Raw genomic sequence first — 26,032 nt, forward strand, 5'->3', positions numbered from 1 at the left:
TGAGGAATGAATAGTAAAGCATCTGTGGGAGAGGAAAAGAACAACATAGTTTAGCTGGAGGGTAGAATGTGTGGAAGGGTCTGATATAAGATAATTAGAAATGTAGGTAAAACAAGATTCTGGAAGACCTTAAATGACAAGCAAAAGAGTTTAAACTTTTAATTAGTAGAGCAATAGATAGCAATTTTTTTTTTAAACAAAAGAGCAACATAGGATCATAGATAGAAAGGTGGATATCAGAGGTTATTTAATTCCAGTCCCTTTGTTTTACAACTGAAAAATGAGGTCCATGGGATAAGTGATCCAAGATCACACAGGAAGCATGAGAAAGCAGGATTTGAATCACAGGTCCTCTGTTTCAACACTTGTATGCTTTTCACAGCAGCCATCCTATGACCACAAAGCTATAGATTATAAAGTTTATTATTGGCAGTGGTATGAAAGATGGATTAGGATAGGGATGGAAAAGAGAAGGACTGAAGCAGGAAGATATGAAAGAATGTTATCACAATTTTATAATAATGAAGGCCTTTACTAGGATATTTACTGGTGGATAAAGGGAGGGGAGGGATGTGAAATGTGTTTCAGAAATAGAATTAACAAAACTTAGTAACTGAATTTGAGAATTGAGGGAAGATTAAAGACAAACTTAAGTTAACAAATTTGGGATAATGGAGGAATAGTGTTAGAAACTCACTTATTTTCAATCTTTCCCTCTCTATTGTCTCATTTCCTGCTGCCTTCTAATATGCCCATGTCTCCTCATCCTGAAAAAATCCTGAAAAACTTGATTCTTCCATTTGCTAAATACCTTACTTGTTCTCTTCTGCCCTTTGTAGACAACTTCTCCAAAAAGGCTATCTATAATATGTGCCTTCACATTCTCTTCTCTCATTCCTTTCTTAACCCCTTTCATTCTGGCTTCCAACCCTTATTCCACTGAAACTATTTCCTCCTAATGATAGCTTAGCTGCCAAATCAAATTTTCTTAGTCCTCATTCTCCTTGACCTTTCTGCAACCTTTGACCCTATTGATCACTCTCTCCATGATACTGTCTTCTCTCTAGGTTTTCAAAACATCACTCTCTCCTGGATTTCTTTCTACCCACTGACCACTTTCTTCTTTGTTGGATCCTCCTCTGGATCATACTCTTTAAAGATCTAATGATTCTGTTCTAGGATCTCTTCTCCCTTTGTTCATGAACCCCCATGGATTTAATTACTACTTCTATGCTGATGATTCTCAAATCTACCTTTCCTAGTCCATTCTCTCTGCTGACCTCTAACCTTGCACCTTCAACTACCTTTCAGACTCCTTAAATGTCTGATGTCCAGCAGAATCTGAAACTCATGTTCAAAACAGAACTCATTATTTCCCCCCAAAATCATCCCTACCTTCTACTTCCAAAGCTACTACTGTAGAGGGCAATATCATCTTCCCAGTCCCTCAAGCTTGAAACCTAGACACCGTCGTGGATTTCTCACTCTCTTTCCCTGTCTTATCCCCACTCCCCTGTTACCAAACTGTTATCAAGGCCTGCTGGTTTCATCTATGAACCATATTCTAAATACGCCCCTTTCTCTCCTCTGACACTGCTACCCCTCTAGTGCAGGTCCTCATCACCTCATGCTTCATTTATTGCAGTAACTTATTTATGGGCCTGTCTGCTTCAAGTCTCTTCCCACTCCAATCCATCCTCCATTCAGCCACTAAAGTGGATTTTCATAAAGCTCAAGGCCTTTTATTTTTAATTTTTTAAATTAAAAAAATTATATTTAATTATATAAATATTTTATTTGTTTTCCAACTTACATACAATGGTAGTTTCTACCAATCATTTTTTGCAAGGTTTTGAATTTTGCAATTTTCTTCTCCCTCCCTTTCCCTGCCCCATGAACAGAAAGCAATCTGATATAGTCTTTACATTTGTTTCCATGACATGCATAGACAAAACTGAATGTGTTGAGAAGATCCATAAGTAAGAAAGAAAACATTAGAGATAGCAAAATTACATATTACATAAGACAGATGGTATTTTCATCACAGAGCCCCTAAATTTGTCTCTGATTATCGCATTGATGGAGTGAGCAAGTCCATCAAGGTTGAACATTACCCCATGTTGTTGTTAAGGTGTATAATGTTCCTCTGGTTCTGTTCATCTCACTTAGCATGAATTCATTCAAGTCTTTCCAGGCTTTTCTGAAATCTTGTCCCTGATGATTTCTTATAGTGTTCCATCATATACATATGCCACAGTTGGTTTTGTCATTCCCCAATTGATGCACATCCCCTCAATTTCTAACTCTTTGCCACTACAAACAGAGCTGTTATGAATATTTCTGTACGGGTGGGAGTTTTGCCCTTTTTTCATGATCTCTTCAGGATAGAGACCTAGTAGTAGTATTGATGGATCAAAGGGTATGTACATTTTTATTGCCCTTTGGGCAAATTCCAAATTGCTCTTCAGAAAGTTTGGATCAGTCCACAACTCTACCAACAAATGTATTAGTGTCCCAGATTTCCCATATCCCCTCCAACATTGATCATTGTCCTTTCTGGTCATATTAGCCAATTTGAGAGGTGTGAGGTGGTACCTCTGAGATGCTTTAATTTGCATTTCTCTAATCAATAATGATTTAGAGCAATTTTTCATATGACTATAGATAACTTTAATTTCCTCATCTGAAAATTGTTTTTGCATAGCCTTTGACCATTTGTCAATTGGGGAATGACATGTTTTTTTATAAATCTGACTCAGTTCTCTATATATATATCTTAGAAATGAGTCCTTTGTCAGAAACACTAGTTGTAAAAATTGTTTCCCAATTTGCTACATTTCTTTTGATCTTAGAGTGGTTTTATTCGTGTTAAAGCTTTTTTAGTTAATATAATCAAAATTATCCAGTTTGTTTTTTATAGTGTTCTCTATCTTTTCCTTGATCATAAACTGCTTCCCTTTCCATACATCTGACAAGTAAACTATTCCTTGTTCTCCTGATTTGCTTATAATATTGTCTTTTATGTTTAAATCCTGCACTCATTTTGACCTTATCTTGGTATAGGGTGTGAGGTGTTGGTCTAATCCTAGTTTGTTTGTTTGTTTGTTTATTTTTAGTTTTGCAAGGCAAACGGTGTTAAGTGTGGCCTGCCTAAGGGCACACAACTAGGTAATTATTAAGTGTCTGAGACCAGATTTGAACTCAGGTACTCTTGACTTCAGGGCCAGTGCCCTATTCACTGCGCCACCTAGCCACCCCCAACCATCTTACCTTTCTGGTATTCTACTTCCCAACACATACTCTTCAATCCAGTGACACTGACCTGGCTATTTCCCAAACAAGACCCTCCATCTCTTGACTCTAGGCATTCTCTCTGGCTGTCTCCCATACCTAGAATGTTTTCTTGCCTCTACTCTGATTACTGAATTCCCTGGCTTCAAGTTCCAACTAAGAGTCCTATTTTCTATAGGAAGCCTTCCTTCAATCCCTCTTAAAGCTTTCCCTCTATTAATTTTATCCTTCTTATATTATATAAAGTTTACTTTGAATATATTTGCTTGCATGTTAAAATGTCCCATTAGATTGCAAGCTCCTTGAGGTCAGGGACTATCTTTTGCCTCTCTTTGTATCCCTACAGTGTTTGGAACATAGTAGGTATTAAAATGTATTGAATTGAAGCTACATAGAGCAAACTACTTCTAGGGAAAGATGCCAACCTTCATGTTGAACATGTTGAGTTTGAGATGCAAGTGAAACACAGAGGTAAAGGTATCATGTAGAGAACAACAGAATAAAGATTGGGAGCACAGAAAAAAGGACAGACCTGGAAACAGTTTTGATAATAATTTGCCTACAGGTAGTACCTGAAGTTTTAGAAAGATTCTTGATATACTATTAAGGGATCTGAAAGAGAATGATCCAGAGAAGGACTACTTACAAGGTTAATCCAGGAGGCAGTTCTGGGTCTGAAGCCAAGGGATGCAAGTATTTTAGTAAGATTTAGGAGAATCAGATTGAAAAAAAAAGGGCCATTGTATGTTTATCAAGTGGTCACTAGTGATCTTAGAGCCCTTTCAATATTATGGTACAACAGAAATTACAATCACAATTATAAGGGATTGAGTAGAATTTGTATAATGGAAGCATAATGAATAGATAACTTTAAAAATATATATTTTATTAATACTCTTTTTAAAAATTGTTATTCTGAACATGACAAACTCCAGCAAATTTTTAGAAATACTGATATTTCCAAATATGCCTCCTTCCTTCAAAAAATAGGGGATTGCATATGAAATTTCAAATCACTAATGCACACAACTTGTATTTGCAAAGAACATACAAATACAAAATTCAGCACAGTAGTTCCAAAGTCATCTTATTTGTCTGTCTCCTGAACTTCTTTCTGTTCTCATCTAAACATTCTTTCTTTTGACATTACTACCTTCTTTCCTCAGTATCCCCATGTCCCTCTCCCCAAATGATTAAAAAAGCCCTTCCATAAAAATATTCAAGAATAACTACATACACTGACCAAATCTAAAAATGTCTCATTTTGCATCTCCATTGCATCATTTCTCTGTTAAGAGGTGGGAATTAGAGGCAGCTACATTGTGAAGTGGATAGAGTATTGGCCCAGGAGTTAGGAAGACCTGAGTTCAAATTTAACCTCAGACACTTAATGATTACCTAACTATGTGACCTTGGGCAACTCACCTTAACCCCACTGCCTTGCAAACCCCCGCCCCAAAAGAGGTGAAAATTATGTTTTATCATTGATACTTTGAAGTTATTGCCATCAAAGTTCTTAAATCTTTTAAAATTGTTTTTCTTCACAATGTTGTAAGCATTGTATGAATTGTTCTGCTCACTGTATTCTATAGAAGTCTTCTCAAATTTATCTTATTTCCCTTTCATAATTTCTTACAGCAAAATAATATTCTGTTACATTCATATATTGATCTTTTGTATTCATTCATCATTATTTGTTCAAACATTCCTCAATTAAAAAACACTCCTTTAGAGTCTATTGCCAGTTCTTTGCTGTAAAAAATGTTCTGCTTCTAATATTTTTGTATAAATGGTTCTTCCTTTGCATCTTTCTTTGATCTCTTTAGCCTATACACCTAGAAATGGTACCACTGGATTACCACAATTCAGTGAACTCCACCAGTAGTAGAGTAATAGGCAGAAGTACTTCCAAAGCACAATTGTCATATGGAACCTTAGAATTGTTTTCTGATTTTTATTTCAATTGTTGATGTGCTGCTTTTTTTTCCTTTGGAGAACTGCCTTATTCACATCTTTTTGATTATTTATTTATTGGGGAGTGGCTCATTTTCTTAAGATATTTCTTATGATAGCTAAAATTTGCTGCAAAGATTTTTCTCCCAGTTAATTATTTCCTTTCAAATTTTTAACTCAACTGATTTTCTTGGAGCAACGTTTTTGAATTTTATTTAATCAAAATAACCCATTTTGTGACTATTTTATTTGCTTTCATAGTCTGCATTCAAAGAACTTTCCCATTCATTCATGGTTGTGGAGACATTTCTGTACTTATGCCATTTTTTTCTTACCTTATTGATCCTTCCCAGTAATTTCCCAATATAACTGCTCCCTTCCCGATAATTGAGAAGACAACTTTTTCAAGAATTTAGTAATCAATGGATAGAAGGAAAGACTTGCATGAATTGATGCTGAATGAAATGAACAGAACCAAAAGAACGTTATACATACCAACAGCAACATGGGGTGTTGATCTACCATGATGGACCAGAAGTACAATAATCAAAGACAAAGGTCTTGTGATGGAAAAGACTGTTTTCTGAGAAGGAACTGTGGAATTTAAATGAAGACCAAAGTTTATTATCTTCAGTTTTTAAAAGTTGTCTTATATATTAAGTCATTTTCTTATCTCTTATGTTTTCTTTCTTCCTTTGGGATCTGATTCCTCTCACAAATGTTCAATATAGATCTGTGTTTTAGCATGGTTACAAATGTAAAGTCTATTAGTTTGCTTTCTGTCAGGGGATAGGGAGGGAAGGGAGAGAGGGAGAAAAATTGTAAAATGCAAAACTTCCAAAAAATGATTGGTAAGGGGCAGTTAGATGTTGTGCACCTTAGTGGATAGAGCACAGGCCCTGGAGTCAGGAGGACCTGAGTTCAAATGCATCCTCAGAACTTTATAATTATTTAGCTCTGTGGCCTTAGGCAAGTCACTTAACCCCATTGCCTTGCAAAAAAACAGATAAATAAATTTTTTACAAAGACTGCAAAAAACTACCATAGTATGTAGTTGTAAAAAACAAATAAAATATTTATGAAAAAAAAATCAAGGAGTAGAGCCAAGATGACAGAGAGATAGGAAGCAATGTGGTGAGCATTTCTTCACAGACTCCTAACAGATTCAGAAACTGCACCTGAAATACTTTTTCAGTGCCATAAAAATCAGTTCTTTTTTGTAGTGGCAAAGAATTGGAAAATGAGTTGGGAAATGACTGAACAAGTGGTGGTATATGAATGTAATGGAACCCTATTGTGCTATAAGAAGTGATAAGCAGAATGATTTCAGAAAAACCTGCAAAGACTTACATGAACTGATACAAAGTCAAGTGAGCAAAACCAGGAGACAATATTGTAACAGAAATTCTGTTAGATGATCAAACTAAAAATAACTTAGCTATTCTCAGCAATACAATGGTGCAAAAGAATTGCAAAGTACTCATGATGAAAAATACTATCCAGCTCCAAAGAAAGAACTGATGGAGTTTGAATGCAGATTAAAACATACTATTTTCAGTTTCTTACTTTATTTCACTTAATTTTCATGTTTTTGTCTGTTTTCTTTCATATCATGACTAATATAGAAATATTTTGCTTGGGTACATGTATAAACTATGGCAGGGAGTGAAAAAGATAGAATTTGGAATTCAGAATTATTTAAAATTGTTAACTATTTTTATATGGAATTGAGAAAAAATAATTTTTTTTGCACATCACACTTTTATTATAGTGAACAAAAAGGGGGAGGGGGAGGAGGAGGTCAGTACAGTTATGTTAAAACTGATGAAGACCTAGGTGGCTGGACATGAGGTAGAAGGCGATGGGACACAGACATATTTCAACATAATCTAAGGGGCATTTCACTGCCACAGAACAGAGCAGGGGCTATAAAATACAATGGGATATATTCCTTTACTCCTTAGAAATCAAGGAACTCTCCCTTCTCTGATGTTGCTTGAGATGTCTGATGACGACCAAGTAGGACAGTTTAATTTCAAAAGCCACTAATAACCAGTCTGAAAAGGGTCTTTTGTGAAAGCAAATGCATTAAGACATGTTCTCAACCTCTCAGATTAATTTTTCTTGCATTAGAGAGGGCAAAGAAGACTTTAATGATTCGTTAAATGACCACCCGGGTTATAGACAGCTTCCTACAATAGCCCCTGAGAGGGCTGTCCTACTGGCACAACTGGCTCATAAGAATAACTGGAACAAATGCTTCTTTCAACTCCCCATATTGGTCATTTCTTATTAGGCCCCCATCCCATACCAGGTCCTTAATGATCCAAATGACCCAGGAGGCATTTTGACTAAAGTGGTTGAGGGGAGGGGCAATAGGAGAGAAAGGAATTGGTCTGAAGTAGGGAGAAAGAAATGAGAAAAGGAACCATCCATCCCCCACTGTGTGTTGTGATTCCTAAGGCCATAGTCAGTGTGTGGAACAGGCAGGGGAGAGATGAGTGGTGGAGACAATGAGCATGGAAGGACCTGGCTACTGCTGGCAGCCTACTTTCACTTCTTTGCCTTGCCCTGGGCTGCCACAGCCTCCTTGGCTTTGCAAATGATTGCTTCATCTCCAAGGAACTGCATCAGCTTGATGGGTTTCAGATTCTTGTCCAACTCATACACAATGGGAATGCCAGTGGGCAGATTCAGCTCCATGATTGCTTCTTCAGACTCAAGATGCTTGACAATCCCTCGAAGACTTGCTGTGGGCTGCAATCAGAACTTGTTTTCCTTCCTTGATCTGAGGGACGATTTCCTCATTTCAAGAAGGGTAGAGCCAGAGGAACGGTGTCTTTCAGACTTTCACAGGAGGGCAGCTGATCCTCAGTAAGATGTACACAGCGAAGATCCTTGCTAGTGTTGCTGTAGAAGGGGTGGTCAGGCTCCATCAGGGGTGAAGGGATGTCAGAGGACTGCTGCCAGATCTTCACCTCACCATGCTTAGCTGCTGTCTCTGCTTTGTTGAGGCCTGTGAGACCCCCATAGTACCACTCATTGAGGCTCCAAGTTCTCACAACAGGCAACCACATCTGATCAGTGTCCAAAGGGTATAAATTGCTTTCTTCTGGACAGAGGTGAAGCAGATATCAAATTCATAACCAGCATCTTGCAGTAACTGGCTACCATGCTTGGCTTCCTCGTGCCCAGCAGGGCTCAATTTCTGTATCATGCCAGCTGCTGAAGCAGTTCTTCAGGTTCCAGGAGCTCTCTCCATGCCTGATCAGCACCCAGCTTGTAGGCAGCCATGGCAGGGCAGAGGCTTGGAGCAGATGATACTGAGGACACTGGTGGACAGGTGAGTGCACACCGAGATTCCAAAAAAATAAAATATTTTTAAAAAATAATAACAACAAAGAAAAGAACATGCACCTGTTAGAATGCTGATAGTAAAATGCAAAAAAAAAAAATCACAGTGAATCCTTTGTCCATCCCATTTGGCATAAGGAAATAAACAGAGGTAGTCTTTGGACAGTGGAGATGGGGGTCCAGCTAGGAGCATGCTGCCTTTGAACACACAATTCTGCATCCATGGAGAGGCTATGCTGAAGGGCCAGAGAAATTCTCAGATCCATAATGAGGTATCCCTAGACTTGCACCTGGGCATGGCAGTTGAGACAAATGTCAACTGGCAGATTGGTTTGCTCACTATCTAGTTCTGGGTCACAGATCCAGGTTAGATTGAGAAAGAAACCTGTGGAAAGGAAGAGGTTCAGAAGCCAGAAGCAGTGCTCTGGCTCAGACCTCAGACAAAGCAGGTCTCACTTCCAACATCTAGCCCAGACTGCAGAAGAATATCCAAAGTAGAAATCCCATACCAAAGGGAAGCCTGTCATTCAACCACTGAATAAATACAGCTTTCTAACACCACTCTTCCTAAGACCCAAATGCAGATCAAGAATTTTCAAGACTTAGGATGCACCGCCACTGACCTTCACTCTCCTCGGAGCCACCACTTCCCCAGAGCCATGGTGCCACGCAAGTTCTTTGTCGGGGGCAACTGGAAGATGAATGGGGACAAGAAGGCTCTGGGGGGATCTCGTCGCTTCGCTCAACGGGGCCAAGGTGCCCGCCAACACCGAAGTGCTATGTGGAGCTCCTTCTATCTACCTTGACTTCGTGCGCCAGAAACTGGATGGAAAATTCGGTGTAGCTGCTCAGAACTGCTACAAAGTGCCCAAGGGAGCTTTTACTGGGGAGATCAGCCCTGCCATGATTAAGGATTGCGGCGCCAGCTGGGTGATCCTGGGACACTCTGAAAGGAGACGTATCTTTGGGGAGTCAGATGAGCTTATTGGGCAGAAGGTGGCCCATGCTCTGTCAGAAGGCCTAGGAGTGATTGCCTGTATTGGTGAGAAGTTGGATGAGAGGGAAGCTGGAATCACTGAGAAGGTTGTCTTTGACCAGACCAAGGCCATTGCAGATAACGCGAAGGACTGGAGCAAAGTCATTCTAGCCTATGAACCAGTCTGGGCTATTGGTACTGGCAAGACAGCTACTCCTCAGCAGGCTCAGGAGGTACATGAGAAGCTTTGGGGCTGGCTTAAGACCCACGTCTCAGAAAGTGGAGGCTCTGTGACAGGGGCCAACTGTAAGGAACTTGCCGGCCAGGCTGATGTGGATGGCTTCCTGGTGGGTGGAGCGTCCCTTAAACCTGAATTTCTGGCCATCATCCAAGCCAAAAACTAAGCTCTTCATGTGGTCCTCCTGAGTCTCATACATACAGAGCTAGGACTAGGCTACACTAGTTTGGTTTACCCCTCCTCTTCCCATGTGATTATGATGTTGGTTCCCCATCCCCTGTGGTCTACACCTTTGTCCATCATGTAGATTGTGTAATGCACTACTTGTCAGATCCTTCCTCTAATGGACCAGGCCTTTCTCCATTTACTGTAAATTTGAAGGAAGCACACACACACAAAAAAAAGAATTTTTAAGACTTAGACCAGGGGGCATCAATCAGACATTACCCTGGATCAGGTCTCTTTGAGAGAGTACTCAGCGTTTACAGGTCCCCAGCAGATCCCTGACATGCTCTAATAATACAACATTCAGTACCCCAAGAAAGCACAACAGAACCAGACCAGATTGTCTTTCCATTAATGTTGCAGAGTCCAGCTTTAACATGAAGTCTGAAATCAGAAATTAGACTGGAAGAATGAGCAAAAACCCCCCAAAACTACTTGATAATGAGCTATTGTGGTGGCAGGAATTTCAAGAGACCAAATGCAGAAGAAAATGAATCTAAAACATTAGAAAACACATCTTGGCTCAACTGGAGCCTCAGAAATTCAACTTGATTCCTTGAGGAGAAGCAAGAGTTGTTTTTTTAAATGATTTTATAAATGAAATGAGAATGCTAAAGGGAAAGAATGGGAAAAAATAAGATCTACAGAAGAAAGAATTATAAAAAAGAATTAACAGTTTGGCAGTAAAAACCTTGCCTTAGAAACAAACTCCTTGAAAAATCAGAATAGATCAATGAGAAGCTGGTGACTCAAAAACAACAAAAAACATAGTCAAAAGGATGAAAGAAAAAGGTGTCTCATAGCAAAAAAACTGACCTAGAAAACAGATCAAGGAATTTTTAAAAATTTAAGAATCATTGAACTATAACCATTCTGGAAAGCAATTTGGAACTATACTAAGTATCTACTTACTAGGCCTATATCACAAAGAAGTCAGAGAAAGAGGAAAAGGACCATATGTTCAAAAATATTTACTGCAGTTCTTTTTTGTACTGGCTCTGGTTCTTGATCTTCACTATTGAAGAAGACCAAAATAATATCACTATGTTTGAAACAAATCACAGTGTATCTAACTGTGGCTGATCAGACCAATATAAGCTCAGAATGCTCTACCACAGGTTGGGCAAAAATAGTCCATGTGAACACTTGGGGTGGGTATTGTAAACCTATGGATGTCACAGTTCCTTTGAGCTGCTTAGATTTTGCCTTCCTCGTGGAGTACAGCCCCCTCACTGAAGAGGGCATACCAGACTGGGCAGTCCTGTGCCAGTGTCTCCCATGCTGTACAATTAATTCCAAAGTTCTTCATTGAGACCTTCAGGGTGTCTCAGTATCACTTCTTCTAACCCCTTTGTTGAGCATTTGCTCTGTGTGAGTTCTCCACAAGTGTATGTCTGGCATTCTGATGTGTCTGGCCCATCGTTATTGCACTCTTCTGTAGTAATGTTGGAATGCTAAATAGTTTAGCTCCAGAAAAGACCTCAGTGTCTGGTATCTTCTCCTACCAGGTGGTCATCAGAATCTTCCCAAGATAATTTAAATGGAAGTGATTCAGTTTCCTGACATGGCAATGGTAAACTGTCCAGGTTTCACAAGCATAGAGCAATGAGGTCAACACAATGGCTCTGAAGACCTTCAGTTTGGTAGTCAGTCTAATACCTTTTTTCTCCCTCACTTTCTTGTGGAGCCTCTCAAATACTGAGCTAGCTCTGGCAATGCATGTGTCAACCTCTTTGTCAATGTGTACCTTCTTGGAAAGGACACTGCCAAGGGTAAGTGAACTTAACCACTGTATTCAGAACTTTTCCATTTGCTGTAACTGATAGTTCCACATATGGATGATGTAGTGCTGGCTGATGGAGCACCTGAGTTTTCTTGGTGTTAATTGTTAGACCAAAATTAGCACAAGCAGGAGAGAATCGATCCATACTTTGTAGCAGCTCAGCTTCAGAGGCTGCATTGAGGACACAATCATCTGCAAACAGAAGACCATATACCAATACTCCCTCCACTTTGGTCTTGGCATGTAGCCTTTTCAAGTTGAAGAATTTGCAGTCAATGTGATAGCTGACTTTGAAACTGTTCATCCTCAGTGAAGGTGTTTGATAACATGGCTGAAAACATCATGCCAAAAAGTATGGGAGCAAGGACACAGTCTTGTTTTACTCCATTGGTGATTGGGAAATCTCAAGAGCATTGGCCACTATCCAGAACCTAGGCATGCATGATGTCATAGAACTGATGTACTGATACTGATGAACTTCTCTAGGCAAAGAATTAGAAAGTGAAGGGATGGGGTGGCTAGGTGGCGCAGTGGATAAAGCACTGGCCCTGGAGTCAGGAGTACCTGGGTTCAAATCCGGTCTCAAACATTTAATAATTACCTAGCTTTGTGGCCTTGGGCAAGCCACTTAACCCCATTTGCCTTGCAAAAACCTAAAAAAAAAAAAAAAAAGTGAAGGGATGCCCAGCAATTGGGGAAAGGCTAAAGAAGTTATGGTATATGAATGTGACAGAATATTATTGTGCTGTAAGAAATGATCAAGGGGATGGTTTTAGAGAAACCTGAAAAGAGTTGTATGAACTAAAGCAAAGTGAAATAAGCATAACAAGGAGAATAATTTATATAGTGACAGCAATATTGTAAAAAAAAATCAACTTTGAAAGTCTTATCAGCTCTATTAAACACAGTAATGAACCTTAAATCCAAAAGACTCATGAGGAAACATGCTCTTCACCTTCAGATGGAGAATGGTGCACTCAGAGAGCAGACTGAAGCATATTTTCATCTATTCATTTTTTCTTTATTTTCCTGTCTTTTTTGGACATTAGTTTTGTATAATTATGCTTACTGGTAATGGGTTTTATTTTTCTTGCCTTCTCAATTGGTAGGGGAGACAGAAGTGGAAAAGAACAAGCAAAATAAAACAATTTCTACCTCCTTAAAAAGCCAAAAAATATTCAATGGACCATCTGAAAACTGTGACCAAAAAAATAAGTCTACATATCATATTTTTTCTTTTAATTTATTTATTCTTATTTTTGTACAAATGATGCTTTTTATACATTACTAAAATATTCTTAAGAGTAAACATAATACCCCCCCAAAAATAGACCTGCATGAGCAATAAAGGAAAGAGAAAAATTTAAGTTAAATAATAATAATAATAACAATAATAATAATAGGTACATCTAGGTGGCACAGTGGAGGGAGCCCCAGCCCTGGAGCCAGGAGCACCCGAGCCCAAACCTGGCCCCAGACACCTAACAATCACCCAGCTGTGTGATCCTGGGTAAGCCACCCCAACCCCATTGCCCTGCAAAAACAAAAAAAGATCCAAAATAAAATGATAATAATAATGATGATGATGATGATGATGATGATGATGATGATGGCGGCCAGGTGGTGCAGCTGACAGAGCACCATCCCTGGAGCCAGGAGCACCCGGGTCCATATCCGGCCTCAGACACCCAACAGTCACCCAGCTGTGTGGCCCCAGGCAAGCCACCCAGCCCCATCTGCCCTGCAACCCCCCCCCCCAAATAATAATAATAATAAATGTGCTTTAATCTGTGTTCCAGCACCTCCAGCTCTGTTGCAGGTGGATCACATTCTTTAGGATAAATCCATCACAAAAGTTACTTCCATATTTTTCCATGCCATTGCTGATCAGAACTCCCTCTATTCGTACTTCCCCACTACCATATACTATATTTTCTCTCTCCTTTCACTCTTTACTTTTTTTTTAAAGGATTTTGCAAGGCAAATGGGGTTAAGTGGCTTGGCCAAGGCCACACAGCTAGGTAATTATTAAGTGTCTGAGCCCGGATTTGAACCCAGGTACTCCTGACTCCAGGGCCGGTGCTTTATCCACTGTGCCACCTAACCGCCCTCACTCTGTCCCTCTTTTAAATGTGCTGTAGTGTAGCTGAGTGGCGCAGCAGACAGATCCCTGGCCCTGGGGCCAAGAGACCCCCGAGCCCACATACCACCCCTTAGGCCCAGCATCCACCCAGCCCTGTGGTCCCAGACAAGCCATTCAATCCCAGATCCTTGTAAGAAGTAATAAAGAAAATGTGTTATATCTGACCACTCTCCCCCATGGTCCATCCTCTCCTCCATCACTCACATCCCTCCCTTCCCCGTCCCCCTTCTCTCCTTCTTACTCCAGATGTCTATACCCCATTGAGTATATATGCTGTTTCCTCTCCTAGTCACCTCTGATAAGAATGAAGGTTCCCTCATTCCCCCTTGCCTTCCCCTCTTCCATATCATTACAATAACTCATTGTAAAAAAAATCTTATTATATGAAATATCTTAGCCTATTCCACCTCTCCTTTTTCCTCTCTCCCATTACATTTCCCTTTTTTCTATTGACTCCATTTTTATACCATATTTTATCTTCAAATTCAGCTCTCTCCTATGCTTCATCTATAAAAGCTCCTTCTACCTGTTCTATTAAATGAGAAGGTTCATATGACTATTATCAGTATCATTTTTCTATACAGGAATACATGAAGTTCATCATCATTAAGTCCCTCATATTTTACCCTTTTCCTCCATTCTCTATGCTTCTTCTGAATGCTGTATTTGAAAATCAAACTTTCTGTTCAGCTCTGGCCATTCCAACAGGAACATTTGAAATTCCCCTGGTTCATTGAAAGGCCATCTTTTTTCCCCTGGAAGAGGACATTCAGTTTTTCTGGGTAACTGATTCTCAGTTGCATTCTGAGTTCTTTTGCCTTCTGGAATATTATATTCCAAGCCCTGTGAACTTTTTTTTTTAAGGTTTTGCAAGGCAAATGGGGTTAAGTGGCTTGCCCAAGGCCACACAGCTAGGTAATCATTAAGTGTCTGAGGCTGAATTTGAACTCAGGTACTCCTGAATCCAGGGCTGGTGCTCTATCCATTGTGCCACCTAGCCGCCCCCTCAATAACTTTTTGAACTGTTTTATCCATCTGACCTATGTTAGTTTTTAACATGTTATTTTCTTGAGCATTTTTTTGGATCTCCTTGACTAAGCTGCTGGCTTCTTTTTCATGTTTTTCCTGCATCTCTCTTATTTCTTTTCCCAATTTGTCTTCTATCTCCTTCACTTGATTTTCAGTCTTTTTTGAGCTCTGTCATAACCTGAGCCCAATTTCTGTTTTTCTTGGAGTCTTTAAATGCAGGAGCTTGGACTTCCTCATCTTCAGATTGAGTATTTTGATCCTTCTTGGGATCATAGACAAAGTATTTCTCAATTGTGTTCCTCCTTTTTCTCTGCTTACTCATTTCTCCAGTCTGTGCCTGGTTTTGGGGTGCTTCCTGAGCTTTTGATCATTATTGGGACATCCCCCCCTCAAGGATCTCCATGTGTGAGGCTCTGTCTTCCCTCCTGGTCTATGAATGACCACAAGTGCACCCCTCTGTCACAGGCTGAGGTTGGGGGGGGTGCTGCTGTTCTATGGGGTCCTAGACTGCGATCAGGATCTGAATGTGGTCAGAGCCCCAGAGTCCTGTTCCAGGGACAGAGGAAAGACCTCGAAAGTCTCTCTCCACTCCCCTCCCTAGGCTCAGCACTCACACCTGGGGGCTCCTGCTTACCAGTTCCGCTTGCTTCCAGTTTCTGGATCTGGGTTGCTGTGGCCAAGCTGCTTGCTGAGTGTCCTGAGGGCTGGGCTTCACATGCTCCCTCCGGCAGAGGTGCCCCACTGATCCCCAAGGTGTGCCCAGTGCTGTCTGGGGTGTAGGTCAGGAAACTGCCCCCACTGCCATGAGCTATGGCTTGCAGCGCCCTCTACACATCATATTTCAAGAAATCTTTTAAAGCAAATTGTCTAGATTTCTTATAAAGAAACCAAAGGGCAAAACGAGAAGAGAAAGAATCCAGTGGTCACTCCTAAAAGAAACCCAAAAAGCTTTTTTTGAATCAGAGTGTGCCTATCACTTGCGAAATGGATGAACAAATAATGGTATATTAATGTGAAAGAGTATTGCTGTGCTGAATTTTTATTAGTAAAATTACCAGGATTCCAGAAAACTTTTGAAAGAATATGCCATTTTCTTACTGTTGATAAACAAATCAAATGCTTCTTAATTAAATAAGAGACAAAAATAAGAATTTCAATGTTTGAGAAAAATATATACATCAGATATTTCTGAAATAGGTCTGATATCCAAGGTATAAATATATAAGACCAAGAGTCAATCCCCGATGGAGAAGAATCATAAACTGTTAATAACTAATAACTCCAAATCGTTATCAGGAGAACTAGAAATCAAAAGAACTTCTAAGTTTGATCTCATGTTCAGAAAACTGTCATAGGTGACAAAATATAAAAATAGTCCATACTAGAAAGGTTACAAGAAGACAGGTACACTAATATATTGGTAGTGGATCCATGAATTGGTTCAGCCATTCTGGAAAACAATTTGGAGTTAGGTTAATTATGTTAAAGAACTGACTAAAATGTCCCTTTGTTTTACTGACCATAGTGTTAAGCATATAATCCTCCATCCCCCAAAACCATATCTCCCACACTTCTGAATACACAAAAAAAATTGTAGTAGAACTTTAAATAGTAACAAAAACCTGGAAGAAAATGTGAATTAACTGAAAAATAGGAAAACAAATTATATTAATGTTAAGGAATATTACTGTTTTATTAGAAATAATGAATGAAAATTCAGAGGAGCATTAGAAAAAAATTGAACTAAAGCAGATTGAAGTGAGCAGGGATAGCAAAGCAATATTCACAACTTCAACAGTGTGTAAATGGAAAACAAAAAATGAACATTGTTTATTTATTTATAATGACCAAGTTTGACTCTAGAGAATTGAAAAATTCACTTTCTTTTTTTTGAATAAGTTGTATCCTGTGATTATGAAATGCTGTATTTACTCTTGTTGATTTTGCTGAACTGCTTGCCTCCCCTTTAATATTTTTCTTTTGTCATAAGGTATAGCTCATTATGTAGGGGAAAAGGGAGACAAATGAGTATGCTAAAAGGATAAGAATAAAAATGAATGTTTTTCCATAAATGAATGTTTTTTGATGGAGGGTCCTTGGCCTAGCTAAATGCTATGACTATCCTATAACCTTTTCATAGAAAAATAAAACAAACTTCATGACTTATAGATTATTCATTTTCACTTTAAAAAGACTCCTATTGTACTGTTTTAAATATTTTTCTTAGCATCTGTATAAGTATATACTTATAAAAACATATTAAAAATATTTATATTTTTTTCTTTACAGGAAGCACAAGATAACCAAAATTTACAGATTTGGATACTCCTTTGTTTTGAATCTATTTTTGCTTAAACGGTTTTTCAGGAACAGTACCCATTAATTTGCAGGTATGATTCTGTAATTATTGACATTAAATCTACTTCAGTGTACCAAAAACTGGCAGATTCATTTAATAATAAGTCAGAGCATATGTTTACTTAACTTTAGGTGTGGGAGCATATTATGTTGAAAAACACATGATTTCTTCAGGTTTTATTTGTTATTTAGATGTTTTAGATTCACATAACTGCAACTAAAATTGATCCCTTGTGAAATTCATAATTTGGTCAAATTTGGCCCAAAATATTTAGCAGTGGAAAAAAAACGAAAAATTTTTCAGCACTGAAAGAGTTAAATATTCACTTTATGAAATCTTCAGTGCATGGGTCATATTGACCAGGCCTTCCAATAAACTAATACCCTGCTAGTTTGTTAATTTGCTATAGCATTCCTCATCTCTGCTATCCTTATATCTTTTCCTATACTCAGAGAAGACTTTTGTTTTTCACCATTGAGATTCCTACCCATTTAAAACAAATTGTTTATAGAATTTGATAAACTTAAGTCAAGATACCATCCACTCCTTTATTTTGTGGAATATTTCCTCATCTCTAGTTCCACAATATCTCTTTCTCTAAAATTTCTCCCTGTTCACTGATAATAGCTTAGCAGTGATAACCACTATCCTATCCATTGTCTTCTGAAATATACCAAGTTTTCTACTCCTTTGCAGTGACAACTGCTAAATCATGAGTGATCCTCAATGTGTCTCCTCAGTACTTGAATTTTTTTCTTTCAGGATACTTGTATCTTTTCTTAGACTATCAGTCTTAGAAGTTTTCATTTAGGGGTTTCTTTCAGGAGATAACTGGTAGATTCTTAACTATTTCTTATTTCTTGAAATATGATGTCTGAGGTTTTTGTTGGTCATGGCTTTTAGGTATCCTGTGATTCTTGAATTTTTCTCTGCTTAGATCAGTTGATTTTCTAAGTTACGTATTTTTGCTAGGAGATACTTTACATTTTGTTTTTCTATTTCAGTTTTTTGACTTTTTTTTTTTTACAAATTCTTGTCTCATGGAGTCCACATGTTCTATTTAGTTCATTCTAATTTACAATTGCACTATAATCAAAAAAGATATGCAAACTTTAACAGAAGAGAGATGTTTGAATTAAATTGTCTCTTAAAATATAAGCATTATAAATTTCTGGCTAGAGAGGGAGTACAGCTAATAAAAACTGATAAGAATATATTTACAAACCCATAAGAAATTTAAAACTAAATGAATGTCATGCTAGTTAATACCATAGGGAATATATCTACAATGAAATAGAAAGAATAGCAGAATAGCAATTGAGACACCCCTACACTTACACACACTCCCCCATCCCTCAAAGAAAACAGCAAATGAAAGCCAGGAAAGAAGACTAGAAGTAAACCTTTGGTTTCAAATGTCTGTAAATAAATGTCCAAAGTTTAGGCAATATATGAGAAAGTACAAATCCTAATGCAAAGAGGAAAATTTGACATCACTGATGTCATTAAAATTAAAACTTGTTATATAAAACATATATATATACACACACACACACATATACAGAGAGAGGGATAGATGGATGAATGGATGGATGGATGGATAAGTATAAACATTATTTAGAGGAGGGGGGGGTGAAACCATTAGATAAGGGATATAACAATTCTTCCTGAATTCAAATCTAGCCTCAGACTCTTAAGTAATTGTGTGACCCTGGGCAGGTCACTTGACCTTATTTACCTCACTTTCCTCATCTGTAAAATGAGCTGGAAAAGGAAATAGCAAAACACTCTGGTATCTTTACCAAGAAAAACCCCAAATGGGGTCACAAAGAGTCAGATATAATTGAACAACATCAACAATTAATATATTAAGAAATCCAAGAACCAGAGCAGAGAAGCATGTGAGAGAATATTTAGATGAAGATCACTGGAGGAAGAAAAAGTAATTTTTGTCAGTGAAGCATTAAATCACCTGTTCAAAATGATGAAATAGATGAGGAATCTGGGAGATAGATCACAACTATAGCAGAGCGGCATAATATTTTAATGATAGAGAACCTCAGTTATACTGACAATACAAGTAAATTTTTAATAATAATGTTATCCTTTTATCCTTAATAATTTTATCCTTCAAAAGGTGGGAAGACTGACAAGGAGAGATTCAATTCTGAATCTGATTCTACTAACAGGAAGCAAATAATTCTGGGGGAATTAGGCCCAGGAAGGAGAGGAGATATTCAGGAATGAAAATATAAAGACACAAAAAGCAAATGAACAAAAATAGAATTTGTCTGAAAAAAATTTTGTGGATGCATAGGGAACTTAACATCAACTTAGATTTAAATGTATAGGGGCGGTTAGGTGGCATAGTGGATAGAGCACCGGCCTTGGAGTCAGGAGTACCTGGGTTCAAATCCAGTCTCAAACACTTAATAAGTACCTAGCTGTGTGGCCTTGGGCAAGCCACTTAACCCCATTTGCCCTGTAAAAAAAAAACAAAAACCTAAAAACAAAAAGATTTAAATGTACAGAAGATGAAGGCCAGGCAAGGTGACACAATATGAATATAAAAGTGATAGTCCTTGAAAAATAATATCAGGAGCTCTAAAGATCAGAATAAGTTCAGACTGATGAGAGAAAGGGTACTCTGGGTAGGTTGTATTTTTTTTTTCAAAGCTATATTAGGAGGAAAAAGATAAGCAAGGAAGGGATAGGACTTTTGCTTAGGGTTAGTGGGATGCTAATTAGTGATATTAGGAGAGCTACTCAATTCTTTTGCTTTTCTTTCTACCAAGAAGTATAACCTTAGTACTGTAAATGAGAAAACAAAAATGATTAACAGAATTGATACCAAAATAAGTAAGAAGATAGTAAGAGAGCTAGTTTCTAGTTGTCCTTTGATGAATTTAATTTACCCGTCCCAGATGAACTGCATCCTCAGGTCTTTAAAGAATTGTAGATGTGATTGCTGAGATATTTGAAAGATCATAAAAAATGGGGGAGCTATCATAAGCCTGAAGAAAGGACAAGAACAATCTGCAAGGTATTACCAGTGGACTTGAATTTCAATGCATGTACTTTAATTTCTGGACAATTCTAGAGCAGATCATTAAAGAGATTGTTGAAGAACATCTAGAATAGGAAGAGATTAATTACAGGCAGTCAACATGGCTTCATCAAGGATGAACAAATTGTGACAGACTCATCACATTTTTTTTAGGTTTTTGCAAGGTAAATAGGGTTAAGTGGCTTTCCCAAGGCCACACAGCTAGGTAATTGCTAAGTGTCTGAGGCCGGATTTGAACCCGGGTACTCCTGGCTCCAGGGCCGGTGCTCTATCCACTGTGTCACCTAGCCGCCCCTACATTTTCTTTTTTGACAAGTTAACTAGACAGTTGATAAAGAGGATGTTATGGATTTAGTTTACCTAGATTTTAGCTAAACTTTAAGTGTCTTATACTGTTCTGGTAGAAAAGATGAAGTTATATGGACTAGATGATAAAAACAATTAGATACATTTAGAACTGGCTGAATAGATGGCCAATCTTAAGAGGGTTGTTAATGGTTTAATGTCAGACTGGCCAGATGTGTACAATAGAATTCCCTAGATATCTATGCTTGGGTCCTGTGCTGTTTTAGTATTTTTATCAGTAATTATGCTCATCAAATGTGCAGATGAGAGAAAACTGGGATGGATATCAAACAAGTTTCAAAAAGATATTGACAGTCTTGAGTACTGGATTCTAGTATGATAAAATTCAGTAGGAATAAATGAAAATGTGTGTTAAAAAACTTCACAAGTTGGGGCGGCTAGGTGGCGCGGTGGATAGAGCACCGGCCCTGGAGCCAGGAGTACCCGGGTTCAAATCCGGCCTCAGACACTTAATAATTACCTAGCCAGCCGTGTGGCCTTGGGCAAGCCACTTAACCCCATTGCCTTGTGAGAAACCTAAAAAACCCCCCCAAAAAACCAAACTTCACAAGTACAAGTTGGAAAGGTGTGGTAGAAAGTAGTTCTGAAAACTGAAAGTTTTATTGAACTGCACATTAATTATAAGGCAGCAATTGTGAGTAGTTCTGTGATAAACTATGGTAATTTGTGCTGCAGGGGCATAGCTTATAGAACTAAGGAGATATTGTCAAGCCAATGAACATTTTATTTTTTGGTACCAATATTTGGGTTAGTTTATCTCTTTCTATAAGAATGACCCTAATGCCAAAGTAGTCTAAATATGTGATTGTAGTAGCAGGGTTAATTAATTATATCCACTAGTTTAGACATCAAATACATGAATCATTGCCTGGGGCAACAGTATTCTGAAATGTGGCTTTTGGGGTTGTAGAGTGTTTATGTTCTGAAAGACAGTGTTCCAACAAAAGGACAACATCTTGAGTCACATTGTTAACCTCAACTTCATCCTCTATGCATATCAATATGTGATGTTGCTTGATAAAACTACAATTCATTGCTATCATTTATTTATTTATTTGTTTGTTTGCTTGTTCATTTATTTATTTATCTATTTATTAATAGATATTTCTTTATTTCTTTATTTTTGAGTTTTTGCAAGGCAATGGGGTTAAGTGGCTTGCCCAAGGCCACACGGCTGGCTAGGTAATTATTAAGTGTCTGAGGCCGGATTTGAACCCGGGTACTCCTGACTCCAGGGCCGGTGCTTTATCCACTGCACCACCTAGACCCCCCTCGCCACCTAGCCACCCCCCCTGCTATGATTTATTAATGTGAAATGGAAAATTAAAAAAATTATTAAGCACCAACTATATCCTATGAACCCTGCTAAGGACTGAAACACAAATGAAAAAAACAGTCCTTGCCATCAGGGAGTTCACAATCTAACAACAGGATACATTGGGGTACTCATTCACAGAGAGAAGGCACTAGTATTAAGATTAATCCCATTGCCTTGCAAAAAAAAATAGTAGGGTCTTCTGACCTCTGACCTCCTTATGCTCAAGGGTGTAGCTGTATTTGCCTAGTAATATAATGAGCAGGGCCGGGAAAATGTATGGGGACCAATGAAGGTGCAGGAACAAAGTCTTTCAAACTGCATAAAAGCTAAAATTTCTGGGATTCCTTGCCCTTCCCCCTCCTTGAGAGGGATGTAACCTTTTTATTAAGATGGCTTAATAAAAAAAAAAATTAATCTCTGGGGAGAACAAAAAAGACCTGAAGGTAGGCTGGAGGTGAAAATGAGGAGGGAAAGAATTTGAGATTTGAGGAACAAGCTGTGAAGATGTAGAGAATTGAGACATAGTATCTTGTTCAAATCCAGGGTCACGATTATACTGTGTGCAAGGGAGTAGGATATAAGAAGCCTGTAAAACTCCATCCTCATCATAGCTCATCTAGAACTAACTAGGTTCAGTTCTGAGAATCTTATTAAAACAGATATTGATTAGAATGATTTTATTTGGCCACAGAAGGCAGAACCAGGAGCAAAAGAAGCTAATATGGGTATGATGTTGGGAAAAACTTCTTAACCCTTAGTGCTATCCAAAAGAAGAATAGGCTTCCTGGTCAGAGGGGAAGGACTAGAGGACCACTTGCCAGGGAGGTTATAATGGGGATTCCTTTTATGTATGGGTTAAATTAGATATTGAATGATTACTACCATGCTGTAGTGCCTGCAACTACTTTTTATTTCTAGGAGAGAGGCACAACAGATGAAGACCATGAAAAAAATATTAGAGGAGAAAGGGTAGGTGCAATTAGTTCTAGAAATACATTAGCATAAAAATTCTCATTTAGAAGGTTCTGACTTTCATGAAGGATACAGGAAAAAAAAAAGAAGAAATCTGTAAATATATGTCCAAGGAAGAAGAGAAAAAAATTCTGGGTAGCTTAGATAGGAATAGAATTAAGGAAGACAACAAACAGTCCCTAGAATAGCAAACATTGCATAACTACCAAAAAAAAAGGAAATCTGCTGTTTTAGCACAGAGAAAATGTTGATTAGCATTCTAAGAGTCATTTCCAAGTCAGTTATCTTTGTACAGACTAATAGCATATTAAGGCAAAGATTAAAATGGATAGCAAATTAAGAGAAAGAATAAAAATAATAAATATTGTGTATAGTTAAAATAGCTCCAACCTGACATTTAAGTAAGTTATTTACATTAAAAACTGAGACCTGTGTTCTGGATATTATCTTTCTATTATCACAGACTATGATTACATTAACCTATTTAGAAGCCAAGTTATATCTCTTGTTTATGTTGACCTTGTGGTTAACAAAAGATCTAAAGTATGCTTCCCATAAATTGCTATCAAGCCATCCCATGCTATTGTTGCTGAAAGGGAACTTACACTTATACGGCTAATTTTTTAAACCTGAAAAGCAAGTCTTCATAAATTTATCCTAAATGAAATTTTACCTTGCTTTCATCCTATAATCCTGGCCTACTTACTAATTTTTAAAATTAAATTTTTATACTAAATTAAATATCTATTACTAAAAAAACAAATAATCATACAAAGAATAAAATCTAACAAAAATCTGTAATTTTTAAATGAACTCAAGTTTATTGAAGAAAGAAAAATTTACTAACTTGCTTAAATAACTAAACTGATCAGCTAAGAAATTACTGTTCCTGGGGCGGCTAGGTGGTGTAGTGGGTAAAGCACCGGCCTTGGAGTCAGGAGTACCCGGGTTCAAATCCGGTCTCAGACACTTAATAATTACCTAGCTGTGTGGCCCTGGGCAAGCCACTTAACCCCATTTGCCTTGCAAAAAAAAAAAACCTAAAAAAAAAAGAAAAGAAAAGAAATTACTGTTCCTAATGAAAGAGAAGCATGTTCTGCTTTTTGGTACATTTAAAAATCATTACTACAAACTTAGTATCTATGAATGAAGGCAATCAAATAAACATGTAAAATAAAGAGTTAATTATTACATAAAGACCTTAGCATTTAATAAGGAAGAATGAAATTAAAGAAGAAACCAAAAAAAAAAACTCCAACAACTTTTTTTCCTTCCTTCCAGTTCTGTTCAAAGTTCTAGTGTCTCTGGTTTTATTTTCTTCCTTTTTAAAAGGGGTACTTGTAGTCAGTGTTTATAATTTCAACTCAGCTCTTTGCATCATTTCCCATGTTTCCTTCCATGTTTTTTTGTTTTTTTTTTTTTGCAAGGCAATGGGGTTAAGTGGCTGGTGCTCTATCCACTGCGCCACCTAGCTGCCCCATCTTCCATAGTTACTTGCATGCTTCATATTTCTCTTCTTAATGGCAAGGGGCAGCTGGGTAGCACAGTTGAATAGAGCACTGACCTTGGAGTCAGGAAGACAGGAATTCAAATCCAGCCTCAGACACTTGACACATACTAGATGTGTGACCTTGCCTCCCCCATCCAGGGCCATCTCCAGTTGTCCTGATTCATATCTGGCCACTGGACCCAGATGCCTCTGGAGGAGAAAGTGAGACTGGTGACTTAGCACAGCCCTCTCACTCAGATCCAAATCATGTGTTTCATATGGCATCGTCTTCCCTGATGTCATGGTCTTCTTTGAGATAGAAGGACAAATATCATCATTTCATCTTTATGGCAAAATCTATGAGTAAGACTCATGTCTTTCAAGGAGCTTACACTGAGAGGTGGAGTAGAGAATACACAAAAATTAGTGGGGGGGTAGCGGGAAGAGATACTGAGCTGCACAGCATGATTTGGAGCTGGAGGCCTATACTGAGTCAGACATTTGGTTCCAGACAAGATAAATCCAAAGCAAACTTACTAGATGGGGCCTGGAATAAAGTCCAAATTTCCAGTAGGGAGAACAAAAGATTAAGAGAGTGAATAAGAAAATAAAACTCTTAAATCCAGCTAACAGGAAACATACTTCAATGATTCTCTTTTTTTAGTGGTAGTGGAGGGTGAGCCTGTGAGTAGTTACCTCCTCCTTTCACTCTCTGCCATCTTCCCACCCCTCTATTGAAAAAGAAAAAAAGAATCCTAAGAAATATTCATAGTAGAGCAAAACAAATCTCCACATTGGTCATGTCTGAAAATGTATGTTTCCTATGGATATACCCCCATTTTAAAGTATATCTTATTTGAATGCAATGATTTTCTTCATGGAAAATTTTTAAAATTGTATGTAGTCAAAATTATCTGTTTTGGCTTTTATGATAATTTCTATTTCTAGCCATAGTTGTGAAAAATTATTGTTTAACTGTTTGACTTTTCATGACTCCATTGGGATTTTCTTGACAAGATACTGGAATGGTTTGCTATTTCCATCTCCACCTCATTTTACAGATGAGGAAACTGAGGCAAACAAGGTTAAGTGACTTTCCTAGGGTCACACAACCAGTTAATGTCTGAGACCAAAATTTGAACTCAAGAAGATGAGTCTTCCTGACTCCAGGCCAAGACTCTTTAGACTCTATCTTCTTCATTATCTAGCTGCCCCAGCTGTTGTGAAAAGTACACCTTTCTATTCTATATCTTCATATATATATATATATATATATATATATATATATATATATATATTTAAAGAACATATATATAGAATTTGAACATGTATTTTTGTTGACAAATGTTTATTCTTCCAATTAAATCTGGCAGACATAGCCATCAAAATATTCATGAATCAGGCAGCTAGGTGGCATAGTGGATAAAGCACCAGCCTTGGAGTCAGGAGTACCTGGGTTCAAATCCGGT

The 26,032-nt window shown here is 37.9% G+C and overlaps 1 protein-coding gene and 2 pseudogenes across 6 annotated transcripts in view; 2 read left to right on the plus strand and 1 right to left on the minus strand.

Annotated features, from left to right (window-relative positions):
* Positions 1–26,032, plus strand: part of ZBTB8A (zinc finger and BTB domain containing 8A) — a 52,521-nt gene that overhangs the window by 12,222 nt on the left and 14,267 nt on the right. For 5 of the 6 annotated variants that reach the window (XR_012474501.1, XM_074217717.1, XM_074217718.1 and 2 more), the window contains one exon: positions 17,282–17,382. The gene's annotated coding sequence lies outside the window, so the exon portion shown is untranslated. Of the gene's footprint in view, positions 1–11,720; positions 11,810–17,281; positions 17,383–26,032 lie in introns of those variants that run through there. The other variant, XM_074217721.1, reaches the window with a different exon arrangement.
* LOC141508796 (triosephosphate isomerase pseudogene) lies at positions 6,104–10,063 on the plus strand (annotated as a pseudogene).
* LOC141508797 (phosphoglycerate mutase 1-like) lies at positions 7,798–8,538 on the minus strand (annotated as a pseudogene).

Source organism: Macrotis lagotis, chromosome 1 (genome assembly GCF_037893015.1).
Source record: "Macrotis lagotis isolate mMagLag1 chromosome 1, bilby.v1.9.chrom.fasta, whole genome shotgun sequence".
In the NCBI taxonomy this organism is placed as follows: Eukaryota; Metazoa; Chordata; class Mammalia; order Peramelemorphia; family Peramelidae; genus Macrotis; species Macrotis lagotis.